Raw genomic sequence first — 19279 nt, forward strand, 5'->3', positions numbered from 1 at the left:
CCTCCCAGTGACCTTGTATCCCACACGGAGCCCGAGCCCGACAAAGTCTCTTGCATACAGTTGTGGTTTAATTAATGTCTGCGACTGCATGAATAAGTCAATAAACAAATGGTAACATGCTGAAGGGAAATGCCATGAAAGTTCACAAATAATCAAAAAATTCTGTTGTCCCGAAATATTTTTTCCCTCATACAAATGCCTCTTTTTACTTGTGTGCCTCTGAACTTCAGGCTGCCAGTGGCTGGGACGCATAAAGAGACTCATTCACGGGATGAAAAGCATGCTTAGAGAATGCTGAGAGATTCGTCATAATGTCTACATTTTCCGATAAAGAGCCGCAAGTGCTTCAGGACAGCAAGTAAAGCCAGGACTTTTCTGAAGAGCCGGCTCATTAAGGAAGGCTGCTGAGTCCACAGGCACCCCTTCAGGAGAGGACCGTCACCAGTGGACCGATGGCGCCGGCTCACCAGAAACCTGTGTCCATTCAGGAACCTCAGCTGCAAGACAAAGGCTGAATTGTTCTCTCTAGAACAAGGCGACAGTGCAGGGGAAGAGTGGGTGCCCTGTGTCCTGAGGAGAAAAGGCAGTAAATGAGTCCCTGGCACCACCACAACAGGTCAGCCTTCACAAAGATGGGACAGAGCTCTCGGCCAAAACCCGGTCTCAGTCGGCCTGCTCCAGGAGAGAGAACGCTATCAGATTTAAACTAAAAACAGCTAAATTTCCAAAGTATGCAGCCAGTGCATCATGAGAAAAAGAAGCCTATCCCTTCCTCGGGACACAGGGAGGGTAGGTGAGTTGTGAACAGTCTCAAACTCTTCTCATGAAAGCACAGCCCACGCCTTCCTTTCTGGTTTGTTTGGAACTGGCATTAGCTTCAAGTCACCACTCTGTTTCCACTCAAGTTCAAGTTCACACCTATGTTGATTCCAGCTCTCCCAAAGCAAAGCTTAACCTTTCCTTACTGTAGGTTTTTTTGTTTTGTTTTGTTTTTTTCTGAAATGAAAAATGTTGCAAGCAGTGAGCTTTGGGGAGAGAAAGGGAGATTGGAACAGAAGGACGGAGATACTTGTTTATTTTTACCTTCTTGTATTCATTTTTTTTTACCATTTGTGCTTGTTAATTTTATTTTATTAACGTTCGAGTTCATCAAGATTACGATTGTGACCATTTGGGTCTTCGTTTTTCTATTACTTTGTTTCAAAGGAAATCAAATATGATTTTTTTGGTCAGTTTTATAACTACAAATCTCTGCCCTAAAACAACACTTATTGTTCTGTAAATAGAAGACTTGCTTCTCAGAGAAAAGTCCATTGAGTGTGTGTTCCTTGCAGCGGAATGTTACAGAAAACTGAACAACAACAAAAAAAGTGGGTTATTGGGTTTTGCTGTCATTTTAGTATTGCTTAAGGTTACCACATAGTCTTCTTTTTAAAATATATGTATATTCATTTATTTATTTGGGGGGTGGTCATTAGGCTTATTTATTTTTTTCACGGAGGTACTGGGGATTGAACCCAGGACCTTGTGCATCCTAAGCATGCACTCCATCACTGAGCTATACCCTCCCTCTGTTCTTTTATATAGATTCATGGTTTCTAACTCAGGGTGATTTTCCTCCAGAGGACATTTGGCAATCTAGAAACATTTTTGGTTGTCATGACTAGGGGGGTGGGTCCTACCAGCAGCTAGTGGGTAGAGGCCAGGGAGGCTGCTAACATCCCACAGTGCACAGGACAGTCCCCACAACAAATAATTATCTGGTTCACGATGCCAATAGTGCTCACGTTGTGATACAAATATGATGACTCCATTACATAATGTGTAGAAATTCACCCTGAAGCTGTGCTCACAGAACAGCTGATTAGATTGGGGGCGGGGAGGATGGTGATCTCTCTTTTGGATGACACAGCACGTCTGAGGTTGAGATTGGCCAGATTTAGGGGCAGCTATTTCTGTCTGTTCAAGGCACTCGATAAATGTTCCAAATAGAATTAAACCTAACTTTTATTCTTCATTCATTTATTTATCATTTATTTAACAAATATTTGTTAAGCCTCTTATGCTACCAGGTAGACACAGCTTATAAGAGAAATTACACTCCAACTATGGGAACATTTGTTCTTAATAGAAAAAATAGAAGTACCCAGGCCATGTCAAAATATCATTATCAATATTTTGTCCAGGATATGTCTTTGGAGAACTGAAATGAATTGGGAATGAAACTGAAATGCTTAGTTATCTTCTATATGAAATGTGCATACACTTAATTTCCAGCACGGCTGATTTTGTCCTGAAGCCATTACAGATAAACTCCTATCCCTTTAGGAAAGCCAGATCCTCAAAGAGTACCAATTCAGGGAGCTAAACGAGGCTAAAAAAGCCAAGGAAGAATGTAAGCCTGGGACGTGGACAGGGCAGGAGCTTCTGGTATTTTGGCTTTGTATCCTGACTGGTCCCCACCCTAACCAGTTGTCTCAGGACAGGAGGTGTTCTTGGACTTCCCTCTGCAGCCAGAATAGCCGGAAGGACATGACCTTGTGGTGCCAGGGGTTGGACTTGGCTCCTCACTCTGGATGGAGTCATCAGGAAAGTTCCCGAACTATCCCTCCCTAAGCAATCATGAATCCACACTGAATTTTCCTCCATCAAAGTCAGCCTCATAAAAATATTCTCCCTTAAGCTTAAAGAAACCCCAGTAGAATGAATTCCCTCAGAAGTTATAATAGTTGTAGCACTATTGATCCATGAACAATTGAATTCTTTGAATTAGTGCCTAAGAATACAAAAGAAGACCCTGTACTTTTTCTCAAGTCCCTGTAGAATTCCCCTTTTTCATGAAAGCAAGTTACACTTTTTTTTTTAATTTACCAAGAGGCTGTTTCCAATCACCAAAGTAACCACTTAATAGATCTTTTTTATGTTTATTTATGATTCAGAATTTCTAATAAAAAAGAAGAGCAACTAAAAAGTATTAAAGATCAGAAGACTATATTTGCAAAAAAAATATAGTGCAAATGTAACTGTCTCCCATTTTTGGCTGCCTTCTAAGAAAACTTTAAGAGCAGCACTGACACCAACTCAACTGGGCCAAGACAATAGCTGACCTAGAGCTGGCTAAACCCACTTTGCTGAGGTCAGAGCAGGTCCAGCCGGACCTCCCTGCTAGGCAGAAGTCTGAGTAGGATTCTGTCTGTTTCAGACCATCTCGGCTGTGGCTGCAACTGGTTGACCCTGCCTCCCACCCCCAACGGAACTGAGCTCGGAGCCCAACTCCAGTTCTGCAGGTGACCAAAGCCCTGGTCTGCGTACCATCCCTCTCAAGGTTCAGGAAGCCCTGGTCTGGCCCAGATGATTTGAGGCCATTGCAGCAGATGCTGGGTCCAGGACCAGCCAAGGAATCCCAGATCAACCTCATAGCTACTCAATTCCAAAGGCTTTGACTGGAACCAGAAAAATTATGGGGACTGCAGCAAACCATCTGCCCGGCTCCATTCAGCCCTGGGTCAGTCACAGTGGGTGTTCAGAACCCCTGGTCCTGTGTAATCAATCAAAGACAGACAACTTCCACTAAGAACTGAAAATCTGGGCAGGCTGTCTGGCTTTAAATCACGCCTTGTGTCACTTTGGAACTATGGAACGCGTTAAACCTCAGCATGTTCCTTGACTTTAACTCATTCCAGTTTCTCAAATGAGAACAAAGAAAACATCAGAAGTTATCCATCGGCAGTGCAGTTGGCTCCACGCTGGGCTAAGCACTGTATTCTCACCCTTAACACGGAATTTCCTGTCACAGATTTAATGCAAACCCTTTGTTTTGTTACACGGTGGCACACATATTTGTTTTCGTTTATTTGCTACATGCTGGGCAGTGTCCTAAGTGCTTTATAAACATGAATGTATTTATATGTATGTATTTATACATGTATATATTTATATATGTGTTTATATTTTATATTAACTGTACATATTATGGGGTTGCATAAATTCCAATGAAGGACGTACTTTTTTAGTTTTCTGGTGACTTTTTTTTTTAATATGTTTCATTGCTGAAGTAACATGTGTCCATCTTAAAAAAGTAAAGATAAAAAAGTTTTATGAAGAACAAGTGAATAATCTCATCATCCCCTTCCAGATCCCTCCTTCTGAGGTAACACCAGTGCTACTGCGTGGGAGAAGCCTTCTGAAGGGGATAAGAAGAAAGGATTTTTAAAGGAAACCCAAGTCTCAAGGCAAATAATTAGCGTGAGATAAAGAATCACATTCTTTCAAGTGAAGAAAAAAAAACTGATGAGAGATGAAGTGGAAAACACGATCAAGGAAAAGACATGCATTCCCAGCGTGGAAAGAGGCTAAAAAGCATAGCTGGGTTGAATTTTTAAATTCGTGCTGTTGAATCATTTCTCGGCCTTTTGGCTAAGATCAAGTGTAAATTTGTGCTGCTGAGGTAGGAATACTGAAGAATGGACCATGTCAGTAGACCTGAGAGGTGGGTGGAGGGAACAATGTGGCATTTCAAGACTTGCATAATTGATCCAGGAGTTCCTAATGGTCTGGCGACAGCGCCCGGTATTTCCCTCCAGCAGGCATTTCTTTTCAAGAGTTTAGTCATGTGTCCTTTTGAATATCATCCAGTTACCTCCTGCTCATATACCCTAACGACCCCTGGGACTGCATTTGAACAGTCTGCCAATGCAAAAAGGAAATGTCGTCCCTCTCCCTGGAGAGAGGAATCGAGGGCCTAAAAGGCAAATCTGGAAACAGTTTGTCCACTGAGACCCGGCATCTTCCAAGAACCGCCATTCTCCCCAGTGATGCATGCAGGAGGCATCTGGCCTGACCTTCAAGAAGGCTTGGAAGCCGAGGGAAGCTAGGTAACCCTGGAGAATGGGACCTCAGGCGGTCAGAGCCAAAGGATCCTCCGTGGAACTAAAATGCAGCACAACATAGTAGAGAGGATTTTGAGCTGCGGGATTAACTGGAAAATAGAGACGGGAGTAATGAGGACAGAAAAATACTGTAAATCCCTTGGGGTCACCATTGCAACCCTCAGAATAAAACGAAGGCTTCAGGCTTCAGGGACCACCCTTCCAGCTGCAAAATGTTACAGACTGCGCAGCTTTGTCTTTCAGGGAGATCAAAACAAGATCAAATAATGCCAGGGGTGGAAGCAGGAATACAGAGCTCCCCATCTCACTGACCTTGACGCTGCGTGTGATTTGGAAGCTTTGTTGGATCGCATAGTCATCAGTCTCTCAGGTCTTTTAACAATACACGTGCTAATAGTTATTTCATATCTGCATAGGGAACTCAACCTCTCCCTGTAGCTAATTAATATTTCTTAATGAGGGCAAGTGTCTTGACTTAAACTTCACAGTGTTGGAAATACTGATGGGACCCAGTGAAGAATGTGTTTGTCTAAGGCAGTGGCTTGGCTCCCTGGAGGCACATTACAATCACCTGGAGATGCCCGGAATCCATCCTCAGAAACTGTGATTTAACTGCTCTGTGGTAAGGCTAGGTTATCTATATTATTTTTTAGAACTTCCCCGGGTGACTTGGATGTGCAGGTAGTCATGAGAAACACAGGTGTACGTTCACTGGGATCCTAAGCCCTTCTAAACGACACCCCCCTCCCTATGAGGGGCGCAGAGAAGAAAGCAAAACAAGAACACTGTGTCAGGAGCTTGGACCCCAAATCTGACTGCAGCACTGGAGTGAGCTAGGCCGGAGCTCACGGAGACTGCTCCGGTGGGCAGCTGAAGAGCCAAAACCCAAAGCCAAGTGAAAAGCTAACTCTTGCTCTCCATCCCCATGTCAGTTGTTACCACCCCAACAAGAGGGACAGTCACATCCACCAGCAAGAAGCAGAATAAACACGACATATTTGCAACTCATGTTTTCAACCAAGAAAGGATTAGTATCTCGAAATAGAAGGAAATACAAATCAATAAGAAAAAAGCAACAACCCAATGGAAAAGTGTGCAAAGGACACAAACAGTCAGTTAATAAAAGAGAAGCTTTGAAAGACCAAGAAACATCGTTAACCTCTTTAGTAATCGGGGAAACGCCAATGATAACCAAAATGAGATAGGTACCACCTCACACTTACCAGAACGACCGAAATCCAAAAGTGTGGCAATACCAAACGTTAGCAGGGATATTGAGGAACAAGAACTCTGCTGTATGACTTGTTGGGGGTGTAAATTTGTACAACAATTTAGAAGAGCAGTTTTGCCATATCTGCTAAATAACAATGTAGAAGATGCTCATAGCCTTCAAGGAATCGACTTCCCTTCAGGTATTTGCTGCTCAGACAGACACAGAAGAAGATACACACGAGGGTGTCCACTGTCATGTGAATAGGCTGGAAGGGTTAACACCCTCCAACAGTGGACAGATAATTGTGGTTTCATCATCGTACAATCAAACAGTATACTCAATTAAAATGAATAAATAACATCTACATATTTCAACATAGATTAATGTAAAACATAATGTTGAGTGAAAAGTGCGAGTTACAAAAAGTCATCTTCAGTATGATGCCCTTTGTGTAAAATATTAAAACACAGAAACAATAATATATATACTCATGCACAAATAGGTAGAAAAAGTATAAAAACACGAGCAGGAAAAACGCGCATGAACAATAAGAAAGTTATTACCTTTGGGGAGCGGTAATATCTCCTCAGTTGAGACTTGGAAGGCATTTCAACTGTAACTAAAAGGTTCTCCTTCCTCCCTCCTTCCTATCTTTTTTAAATTGTTGTTTATTAATCTGAAGTAAATGTGGCCAAATGTTTACTTTAAAACCTGGGTCAGGAGTCGGGGGTATAGCTCAGCAGCAGAGCACATACTTCACGTGCAGAGTTCTGGGTTCAATCCCCAGCACCTCCATTAAGGAAAATAAAAATTAAAAAGAGCTTTAGAAAAGTAAAAACCCAGGCATAGGTAAACGTGTGCTATTACAGTTTCATCTGTATCTTACTGCACACTTGAAATATTTAACAATTAACTTTTTAAAAAATTTTTGAGGGGGAAAAAAGAAGCCAGGAGCATCTCCTTCAATAAAGGCTTTGGTGTATTTCCTCTTCCTCCTTTAATACTAAGATGGCAAAACAGCCGTGGTGGGGAAGCCTGCTGCTGGCTACCAGGACCCACTTGCTGATGAGGGTGGAGATTTCAGGGGTCCCAGGTAGCCCATCCCACAGCCACCACACTAGATGCATACTGCAATAACTCCACTTTGCAGTGTCGGAGAGATTTAACCTGACTTCCAGAATAACACACAAACCCTGGAGTGAAGGACTTTCTTTACTTACTCAATTGGTGTTTCACATAGGAAAATTATTTGAGCTGTATTTAACCTACAGTTACTGTGTTTCAAATACTCTGGTCCCTACAAGAGCTCAGGTTATGAGTCATCCATGAGCCAGTCCAGGGGATATTGGAAGCAGCTGGGGAACCAGTGCTACAGAGCCTCTGATGGACAAGAAAACTGAAACTAGAGAGGCAGGGGACTTCTCAGAGCCTACAGGTTTGCCACTGCTGGAGCCAGGGCCCCGGGCTCATGACTCACTGCACAGTGCTCTGAGACCCCAGGCTGCCAAGGTATCCTTTTTATGGACAGGTGAAACATCCTCAGAGCAGAAGACTAGAAAAAGTTGAACTTTTTGGCCTTCCCTTTTTCTCTCCATGGTATTGTTTTATCTCTACACTTAAAATTTACAGAAGCCATGCTGTTAAACATTTTAGGTGGCTGGTTTATTGGAAGAGCCTTAAATTGAAGAAGGAAATATAAGAAAATAGCTTTAGATATGTATTTTTTTATCATTGCTTTCAACCACGTCCTGTCAAATCATCCTTTCTGGAACGAGGCAGGACCCAGTGGGGCCTTCCCAGGACAGACCCATCCCCTACACCCTCTGCCGTAGCTCCTCTCTGAAGCACAGAGATAACAGTATCTGGTGCACATTTCCTGACTTGTTTCACAGCTGCTAAGACCCCCACAAAATGGAGGAAATTAACTACTTAATGACCATGAGCATGGAGCACCCAGACCTACTGGCACCTAAGGACTCATAATGTTCACCCCTGTGACACTACCCTGTTACCTCAGCATCAACCAGAGAACTGGGCACAAGCTGATCACACAACCTGGGATGCCCCTCCCTCACCTGGCCTTTAAAACTTAATTTGGACCTAATTAAACTTATAAGCTTTTGCACAGCAAAGGAAACCCTAAGCAAAACAAAAAGACAACCTACGGAATGGGAGAAAATATTTGCAAGAGATGAGACTGACAAGGGCTTAATTTCCAGAATACGTAAACAGCTCATAAGACTTAATAAGAAAAAAACAAACAACCCAATCCAAAAATGGGCAGAAGACCTAAACAAGCAATTTTCCAAGGAAGAAATACAAATGATCAATAGGCACATGAAAAAATGTTCACTATCACTAATCATCAGAGAAATGCAAATCAAAACTACAATGAGGTATCACCTCACACCAGCCAGAATGGCCATCATTCAAAAGTTCACAAATGACAAATGCTGGAGAGGCTGTGGAGAAAAGGTAACACTCCTACACTGCTGGTGGGAATGCACTTTGGTGCAGCCACTGTGGAAAACAGTATGCAGATTCCTCAAAAGACTAGGAATAGACTCACCATATAACCCAGTCATCCTGCTCCTGGGCATATATCCAGAAGGAACTCTACTTCAAAAAGACACCTGCACCCCAATGTTCATAGCAGCACTATTTACAATAGCCAAGACATGGAAACAGCCTACATGTCCATCAACAGATGACTGGATAAAGAAGATGTGGTATATATTTATACAATGGAATACTATTCAGCCATAAAAACAACAACATAATGCCATTTACAGCAACATGGATGTTCCTGGAGAATGTCATTCTTTGTGAAGTAAGCCAGAAAGAGAAAGAAAAATCCCAGATGAGATCACTCATATGTGGAATCTTAAAAAAAAAAAAAAAAAAGAACATAAATACAAAACAGAAACAGACTCATAGACATAGAATACAAACTTGTGGTTTCCAAGAGTGAGGGAAGTGGGAAGGGACAGACTGGGAGTTCGAAATTTGTAGATACTGACAGGAATATGTAGAATAGATAAACAAGATTATACTGTATAGCACAGGGAAATATATACAAAATCTTGTGGTAGCTCACAGAGAAAAAGAATGTGACAATGAATATATGTATGTTCATGTATAACTGAAAAATTGTGCTCTACACTGGAAATTGACACAACATTGTAAACTGACTATAACTCAATAAAAAAAAAAAGTTTAAAAAAAACAAAAAACAACCCAATCCAAAAATAGGCAGAAGACCTAAACAAGCAATTCTCCAATGAAGACATACAAATGCCTAATAGGTACATGAAAAAATGCTCAATATTGCTAATTATCTGAGAAATGCAAATCAAAACTACAGTGGGATATCACCTCACACCAGTCAGAATGGCCATCATTCAAAAGTCCACAAATGATAAATGCTGGAGAGGGAACCCTCCTACAATGTTGGTGGGAATGTAGTTTGGTGCAGCCATTATGGAAAACACTATGGAGATTTCTCAAAAGACTAAACATAGACTTATCATATGAGCCAGCAATCCCACTCCTAGGCATATATTCAGAGGGAACCTTAATTCAAAGAGATACATGCACCCTCATGTTCACAGCAGCACTATTTACAATAGCCAAGACATGGAAACAACCTAAATCTCCATTAACAGATGACTGGATAAAGTTGTAGTATATTTATACAATGGACTACTCAGCCACAAAAATAATAAAATAATGTCATTTTCAGCAACATGGATGGACCTGGAGATTGTCATTCTAAGTGAAATAAGCCAGAAAGAGAAAGAAAAATACCATATAATATCATTTATATGTGGAATCTAAAAAAAAAAGACAAATGAACTTATTTGCAAAACAGAAACAGACTCTCAGACATAGAGAACAAACTTGTGGTTACCAGGGTGGAGAGGGTGTGGGAGGGGAGAAACTGGGAGTTAGAGATTTGCAGATACTATCTGGTATATGTAGAATAGATAAACAAGTTCATACTGTATAGTGCAGGGAACTATATTTGATATCTTGTAGTATCTTATGGTGAAAGAGAATATGAAAATGAATATATGTGCATTCATATATGACTGAAGCATTGTGCTGTACACTGGAAATTGGCACAATATTGTTAACTGACTATACTTCAATAAAAAATATATATATACAAAAAAGAATGCTTTGCTGAAACCTATGGGGAGTTCCGGCTTTTTGAGCACCAGCTGTCCCGGACTCCTGTACGGTGCCCTACAATAAATGCTGTACTCTCCTACAGCACAACCAGTGTCAGTAGACTGACTTCACTTTGTGCAGGCAAGTGGACTCAAGTTTGGTTCAGTAACATTTCTATCCCTAATGTCATTTTAGACAGATTTGACATTTCTCAAGTTACATTTAGTTATTAAAATTTGTCCAAACTAATCTCATAAGGGATTCAAAGCTTTTTTCTCTTCCTCCAGGGTAGGCTTGGCGTGTGTCTGTGGGTGTATTGGGTGTGGGGTAGGGGACCTGGCTCCGACCCTGCCAGCCCCTTACTTCTGAGGCCCTAGCTTACCTGTTGAGGGCTTTTGAGAGGGACCTGAGAGGCTTAAGCAATCTGCTTCTGTGGCTGGCAGTCCTCTCCTGGGGATGCGGGTTGCTGGTATCACACCGTTTTGTTGTGATTCTCTCTGAAATTGGAGACCCCTGTTAATTTCAGAGCCACCAAGAGCCAAGATGGGGCCTAGGCCAGTGAGAAATGGGTGCTCCCAGGGAAACTTCAGGGTAGGGGGAATGTTTCATACCTGTCCTGCTCTTGCCCAAGCTCTCCATGGAATAGTCCAGGCTCTCCAGTCAAGCCCTTCAAGGCCAAGGGCAGCAGAGAGAGCAGATTGTTGGAGAACATCAGCTCCACAAGCGTGGATTTTCCAGGCTCCACTGCCATCCCAGCACACGGGGGCACCAAGACGCCCTCCCTGATTCAGTGTAGCTGCCAGAAAGGGGCTGAGTCCCTCACAAACTCAGATTAGGCCTTGCTTTTACCCTGGGAGGAATCTGTTCTAATCTATGAAACCAAGGGCTGGCAGTTGAATCCCAGTAAATAACTTATCAGCACCTGCATCCACGTTCTCTCAGTGTGGAGCTAGGGACAGAGGGAAGGACCAAAGGGTAGTGGAGGGTCTAAAGGTGAGAGAGGAAGTGTTCGGAGCACTCATTCAAATGGCTCTTTTGTTGTTTGGTTGCTGGGGAGGGAGGACATGCCTGTTCTAACCCCCTTTTTTTTTTTTCATTTAAAGAAAGAAGGTCTCCAGGGAGTGACCTGTAGAGAAAGGGTAGTCCCTCATCTGACCACGTCCGCTCCCCGCAGCCTTCACCCGTCCCCCCCTGACTGACTTTAGGGAAGGCTTTGGACAGTAATTCTGTCTGAGGCTGACCTGTATTTTAGGCTCCTCCATACCAATCAGGCTGTGAGCATTCAACCCCTGAAAGGCAGCTGTCCTTAAAGAGCGCACCAGCGGTACCAAATGGTAGGCTTTTTGGCTCTTTGGATCTTGTCAGGGACCTTCCATTTCATAGTTTCACCCCTTTCCATTTAGAGACCTTAAGCAGTTAAGGCCCCATTTCTTATGAGCTCTTATTTAAAACTGCTTTTAGTGTCACAACTTTCAAACCATATAGATCTTTCAGTAGAAATGGATTTGAACAATATAGATCTTGGAATACTTTGGTTAAGCACAAAATCCATGTATTAATGTTATTTGAATATTTTTAATGCTGCTAGGATGTTCCATAATCGACCTGTGTTGGGTGCTCTCAAGATGTTTCCAGTTCGCGCTGGTCAGAAGCCACAGAACTGATATATGGTTGATATAAATTGCACTTACACCTCATAAATGTCAAGGCCTAGCTTCTGTAAAACATTGAAAATAACATTCGGAGGATAAGGCAGGATATTCAGGGAGAGATTTTGTTCCTTCATGGGGTTAACAAGATGCCTATCTTTTTACCCATTAAAACATGTATTTATTTTCTTCTTTTAGTTTCAATTTTCAAGGCATTAATTTCCCTTTCAAATGTGCAGTCATTATTTATATTTTATGTCATTCATGTTAGTTAAAATTCTTCTCCCCTTAAAATACCCTCATAAAACCCAAAATATAATGCTCCCCAGCTTTCTGTTCAAGCCGTAAGCAGCAACCTGCTTTGCAATCCAGAGAGGAAAAGATGAATCACAAGTAATCTCCGACGAGAAGAGAAGCACATGGATCTGAAATATTTATAACGTGGGCAGGTCAAGGATAAGAGCACTGAGGGTGATTGTGTTTATGCAATTAGTACGATGCACAGCCTAATGATATATAGAAAAAGTGACAGTTGCAAATAACATAAGCCTCTCTAGCTAAATATACATCTTCCAAATGTCTCTGAAACATGTCAGAATGTCTGTCATTAGCAGTTATCACAGTGATGGTTTTAAAGAACTGCCATTTTCCTTTGTAGAAGTGAGTGGCTGGTTTATTCTACCCATCTGGATGTGACTCAAGGCTCTAGTTTCCCATTAGAGAAAATCATGGGGGTTGAAAAATGCATGAGAGACAGACACATAGAGAAGAATTCCAGGAACTCAAGCATAAATCCACCATCGGGACCCCCAAGCTGCTAATGACGTGACAATATTGGCAGATCACATATCTTGGTACACTACCTCGCCCTAATCCTTTGGATAATTTAGCAGAGGCACCTTCTCTAGAGATATTGAGAACTGACCCAGGAGTGCTGATCAACAGGGAACTTTCCTTCAGAGGGAGTTTTAGAGCAGAGAAATTCCCTGGTTTTCTCTCCTGCATCCATGCTCCTCACTCAGAGGGATGTCAGTGAGGACCCAGGTACCCTTTCAGCTGGAGCTGTTATTGCTCTGGCTCCTAGAGACCCCTCAAGGAACCTTATTTTCCCCCAAAGGCAGTTCATATGCCTTTAGCCTTCATTCTACTCAGGGTATCTATTAATCTTCTCTGTATCTTTTTATATTTTGAATAATGTATGCTGGGCTTTTAGTGTTTATTTGCTCCATCTCAGACTCCTTTTGTCATGTAAAGTGAAAATGCTCACATTTTCCCACCCTCAGTTAATTGATCTGGCTACTTGACTGTAAAGCACATTCAAGTTTCCATCCAGAAACATGAGCGAGATAGTAATATTTTTAGTCTGCCCAGCTGCCTTTTCCTTCTCGATGGTGAATGTGTATTGTGTCAGTTTAGCTAAGCTTGGACTACATTTCCCAGAACTCTCCTCCTCACACAGTTGCCTTGGGTCATAAGAGAAACTGCGTTTCAGATTCAGAAGGCAGAAATGAAGCAGCTATGTTCTTCAAAAGGTTGATACCGGCATGGGGTGTGGGTGCCCCTACACGTGTCACTGCAGATTTAATGGTTCCACTGGTTGCTGTGGGGCAGAGGTCTGGCCCACAGCTCTCCAGGTCTCACCAAGTCTCCTGTGTCAACTTCTCTGACTCCAAGGCCACGTCCACCATTCTCCATGGAGAGAGGCACTAGCTTACCCTGCAAAGTGACCTGAATCCTAGAGTTGGAGGCATGTAGGTAGCTGAGAGTCCAATTCCAGGCCCAGCCATCCTGGTAGTTTCTGCCTCATCCTCACACATTCCAGTGTGTCTACACCTCCCTTCACACCCATATTTCCTTCCCGACTGTCTGCCTGCGAACTTCAAGTTCCAGCAGCAGAGGCAGAAGTAAAGCCTCACAGAAATGATGTAACCAGCTTGCACAATCAAACAAGGTCAAGTCCCTAAAATAAATCCCTTATTATGATGTCACACCTGGTGGTTGTGCTTCTCTGATAAAACCTTGATGTATATGCTAACTCTCCTTGGTTGGGTGCATTTTGGCAAATGAAGGAAAAAGGACTTAAGCTACAACTGTTAAGGTCAAAGTTACCTGTCCCTCAGCCTCACCTGCGTGGGAAATCCCCAGTCACACTTCTATTTCGGTACATTACCCAAACATTTCTATTTGGGTCAGACACCTGGAATTTGAACCAATAGTATTATCATCAGCTTCCATTCCTGTACTCAGAGCATTTTAAGGTTTTTTCCAGCAACTTCACTTTAGGTTCTCTGATACGAACAAGCCCCGGATGGGTTAGTGGAGTGCTGAGTGGCCAGGGGGTGCCCTGCTGCCAGTCTTCCAGGGGAGCTGGGTGGTTCAGGGCATCCTGAGGCCCTCTGATCTGCCCAGAAAGCCTCCCCACATTATGGGATGTGTTAAGAAGAGGCCTTCTTAGGGAAAATAGTCATCTCCTTGAGTAGCCAAGCAGTGAGAATTCACTTGACTCTTCTACATGGGTGGGTCTGTTGACTGTAAAGAATATGTTTCAGATTATGAGAGTTGCCCAAAAGCCACAAAAATACATTTTGGTTATATGCATGTTTATGCAGAGAGCTGGTGGGATCTGGAAAGCTTTTTAAGAAATTCTCAAAAAAAAGTTTATAATGCCTTTTTTTTTTTTTTTGAACATGAGAGTTTCTTTTGGATCCAACTTAGGTATACGGGTCATGACCTGCACAGGATCTTAAATAACCCCAAACCTTGGTGAATAAGAGCAGTTTCCAAACACAGCTGCTTGACAATGGAGATTGCCAACATTCTTTTTATGAAGGGAAGGAAAGGATATTTTCAGAAATCTGTTTTGTTTCCTCTAGAGTTTGTTTTTCATTCAATACAAGAATGAAGACTTATTTTTTGTTAACTCCAAATATCCAAACTTGAAGTAATTTGGGGGTGGCTTTACTGCTTTAATCGACCTTACACCTTAGCTGAATTATGCTGGATTCATTTTGCTTAAGTTGAAGCAAAAAGACTAAAATCATATTATACTGAATGAAATAAGTCAGACAGAGAAAGACAAGTACTGTATGATATCACTTATATGTGGAATCTAAAAAATAAGACAAATGAATTTATATGCAAAACAGAAGCAGACTCACAGATATAGAAAACAACTAGTTGTTACCAAAGGGAAGAGGGGAGGGAGAAGGGCAAATTAGGGGTATGACACTAAGAGATGCAAATGACTCTGTGCAAAATAGATAAGCAACAAGGACCTACTGTATAACAAAGGGAATTATAGCCAGTATCTTGTAATAACCTGTAATGGAATATAATCTGCAAAAATACCAAATCATTATGTTGTACACCTGAAACTAATATAATATTATAAATCAACTATATTTTAAATAAATAAATAAAACGGCCTATGATGTTGGGAAAAAACAGACTAAAATCAGTCCAGCTGGGCCTACAAGTGTTCAACTACATGATCTTGGCAGGAAAAAAGACATAGGAATGGAAGTCAAACATTACCCAATTAAAGGAGACTACCCCTTTCGATGCTGTGCTCCAAATTCAAGTTTACCAGTGTGGAGCATAAGCAACCTGAGTGTCCTCAGGCCATACCAGGCTGAGGGTACACGGGGGTTCATGCATTTAAGGATATTAGGGTGTTCATACATGTTACCTAGCTTGTACCCATCTGAGTTCAATAAAAATTAAGAGCTAGACATAGGTGTCAGATAAATGATAATGAAAATGGTCAGCTTCATTACTGAAAAAGGCTAAGTTAGAAGACAAAGCTTCGCTGTGGGATGATAGGCTTAGTCCACGCTGTCCAAGTCACAATTACAGCTGGATAACCTCAGTTCTCATGCCCAGGGTCAAGGTCTGTCCGCTAAGCTTCCTGCATGATCAGGAACAGACAAGTAGGAGACCCCAAAGGAGCAGGGGGAGGAAAGGAATGAGCTGAGTGTGCCCAGTTCCTCTCTCCAAAATCCCCCATCAGAGAAGTCACTCCTCCTCTCACCAGGAAAAGAAAGTAAGGGGTGGGGAGAGAGGCCAGGATTTTGTTCTAGGGATGTTCCTCCACTAGAACACTGCTACCCTTCCTGGGCTCTGCTGCTGTCTCCACCATGGCTCCTGGAGCCCTCAAGGAACCCAAAGTGTCCCAATGATACTTAGCAAAGCGAGAGAGAATGTACCTGCTCTTTTTATAGTTTTGCAGCAGCATCTTGCTAACAGAATCCCAATTTTGCTGAGGTTGGCAGAATAACAAGCTATTTTCTTCCCCAGCCCCTCTGTATCAGGGATGGCCAAGTGACACAATTTGGACCAATGAATTTTTCAATGAAATATCTTGCTTTTTAGATTTAAAAAATTTATCTAGCTAGTAGTAGCCTCCCCTCCCCTCCCATCTTTCTGCCTTGGCTTGGAAATGATGGATTTATAGCCATCTTGCAGTCATGAGGAGTCCAGGATGAAGATGAAAACTGGCACATTAAGGATGGTTCAGCAGATATATACAAAGAGACTGGGAGCCTGGTGGTCCTGTCCATCAGCTGAGCTAAACAGGCATCAGCCTACTTCTGGGTCTCGTTATGTGGGAAAACACAAACAAAATAGAAAGATATGAATATAAAGACACTTTGAGATGGCTTTTCTGTTACCTGCAGATAATCGCTATCTGAACTGATAGCCACTGTTTCCCCAAGCAGCTTCAGGAGGGAACTTCATGAAGCAGTGAAGGATGAAAGAGGCTGCTCACCCTCTCTCTTCCCCACCCAACCCCTCAGCCAGCCAGAGCACCTAAACTAACACCAGAGACCACAGGGATGACACATGGTGTGGCCATGTTGCCCCCACCCCATCCTCATTTAATAACACTGTAGGGCAGAGCCAATTTCTTCACTCTTACCACTTACATGCTATTTAAATTTCACTCTCACCGCCTATACAAAGCCACTACCTCACTGACAATAATCACAGTGTCCATTTTCCTGCCCTCCTTCTTTAACCTAAGGGTCAGCTAACTTGCTATGTCATTTACCACTTAGAAAAAATAGGATAAATTAGAATTATGTTTCAAATAAAAGAGTCCACTATAACAAGCTATCTTGTCACCAACGTCTCCAGCTTTTAGGCAATCAATTCCTTTCTCAGCAAATCCCAAAACTCGTTATCTTCAAAACCAGATTTGTACTGAGTAGAGACAGAGACTGAGTTGAAGAGACTCCTGATACTAGATCAATAAAGAAGTCATACTCTCACCCCACCAGGTAGCGATCCTCAAATCCCAGGGAGCTCCAGCTTACATAATTTAGTAGTATCTATGCTAATGCAAGCAGTCGGAGGATAAAGGGAGGGAGAAAAACCACGACCATATCATCCCCTAACAGGCTGCTTCCTGACTCATACAAACTTGAAAAAGATTACAAGCCCCAAAAGGTGTCTGAATGCTTGTTTTATCTTAATCAGAAATGCAAAGCAATATTTTTTCTATCAGGAAATATTAACAGATCTAGGGAACCTTGCAACAAATTAAGTACTCACTGGGTTATTGGTTTTTCACTTCCTTCTGTAACAGTGTAATTTTTCACGTTAATCTGTATACTTGTTGTGATGTTTCCCGTCACTTTGTGGTTTCTATACACTTGGATAGCTGTGTGTGCTGGTGAGTCTCATTTTTGTCTGGCTATATCAATTAGAATGCATTGAGCTTCAGGTAACAGAAAACCTAATAGTGGTTCAAACCACAAGGATATTTATTGTCTAATTATCAAGAAGTCTTGAGGCAACCTGTCCTTGAATTTGTTCAGTAACTCGGTGATGATGCCTAGTACAAAGGGTCTTTCTATCACTCCACCCTGCCCCTCTTAAAGAGTTGGTGACACTTCAATATGGCTGTCACAGCTTCCAGAACCAGTCCTCACAAGCAAAACGCCAAAGGAAAAAAGGACTGTCTTCATGAGTCTCACTTCTCTATCAAGGAGGACACTGCAGCAGCACCTCAACAGGCTTCCCCTGGGATTTCATTGGCCAGGAACGGGTCATGTGGCAAACACTGGCTGCAAAGGGGGCTGGAAAATCTAATATGACATTTTCAACCTTGTGTGTGGGAGATAGGCAAAGAGGCCACCAACATCTGTCACAGAGTATAAATTTTTAATGATCACCAATTGCATATTTTTATTTGCTTTGTGTCCTTTTATAACAAAGCAAAAAAAAATCAAGACAATAATAGCAGTAAATATATTCAAATAGTACTTTGAAAAAAGAAAGAAATCACCCATAATTCCATCCCTGTTAAAAAGGCTTCATTTTTGTGTATTGTTTTCCTCTCACTGTCCATAGTCCATATTCATAAATATTTTTTACCTATTTACAAACTAATTTTGCATTATTTCATTTAATATCACACTATACATATTTTCCTATTTTTCTATGTATTGTTCATAATCTTAACCTTAAATGGAAAAATAAATTTTTATTAATATTTATATATCACAATTTACTTAACTATTTCCGTATTATTGAACTCAGTTGATTTTCCATTTTTTGGCTAGAATAGTTTATATTATAATAACATCTTTGTGTGTATAAGTTTCTTCTGCTAATAGATTATTTTAAGTTCAAAAAAACTATGAAGTCCTGGGAACATAAGGTATAGCATGGTGACTATAGTTGATATCGTATTGCAAATTTGAAAGTTGCCAGTTAAGAGTTAATCTTAAAAGTTCTCATCCTATGAAAAAAAGTTTTAATTATGTATGGTAACTGATGTTAACCAGACTACTGCGGTGATTATTCCACAACATATACAAATGTGGAGTTATTATGTTGTACACCTGAAAATTATATGATGTTATATGTCAAGTATCCCTCAAAAAGAACTATGACTATTTTTATAACTTTTAAAATACTGTCATATTCTTATACTATCAGAATGACTGTTGTGGTTTAAAATATTACTAATTTTATATATATATATATATATATATATGCAAATTTAATCACAACCTCACTAGCATGGTATTGTCATTATTTAGATGTCTGTTTGCTGATTTATCAACTATAAGATGTTACATATATTTAATTTCCATTATTTTCCTGTTTCCTGGCAAAGAGACCAGAGGACTGAACCAGCCAGGAAGGATCTTTTATGACCATAGTTGGGGCAAGATAATTTCTCACCCAGAGCTAAGTTAAACCAAAATGCTAATAATCTTTTGAAAGGTATCTCTGAAAAGTATGTGAGGGAGATTTTTGTCTGATTTTGATTTTCTGCCTAGTTTTTTTCTAATTATAAGCTGAATATGTATTAATTTGATGATGAGTTTAAAGCAATTACAACA

The 19279-nt window shown here is 41.3% G+C and overlaps 1 long non-coding RNA gene across 1 annotated transcript in view; it reads right to left on the reverse strand.

Annotated features, from left to right (window-relative positions):
• LOC141573330 (uncharacterized) overlaps positions 1–19279 on the reverse strand; it is a 185971-nt gene that overhangs the window by 120839 nt on the left and 45853 nt on the right. The gene's annotated exons all lie outside the window — the stretch shown is intronic.

Source organism: Camelus bactrianus, chromosome 15, assembly GCF_048773025.1.
Source record: "Camelus bactrianus isolate YW-2024 breed Bactrian camel chromosome 15, ASM4877302v1, whole genome shotgun sequence".
Classification (NCBI taxonomy): Eukaryota; Metazoa; Chordata; class Mammalia; order Artiodactyla; family Camelidae; genus Camelus; species Camelus bactrianus.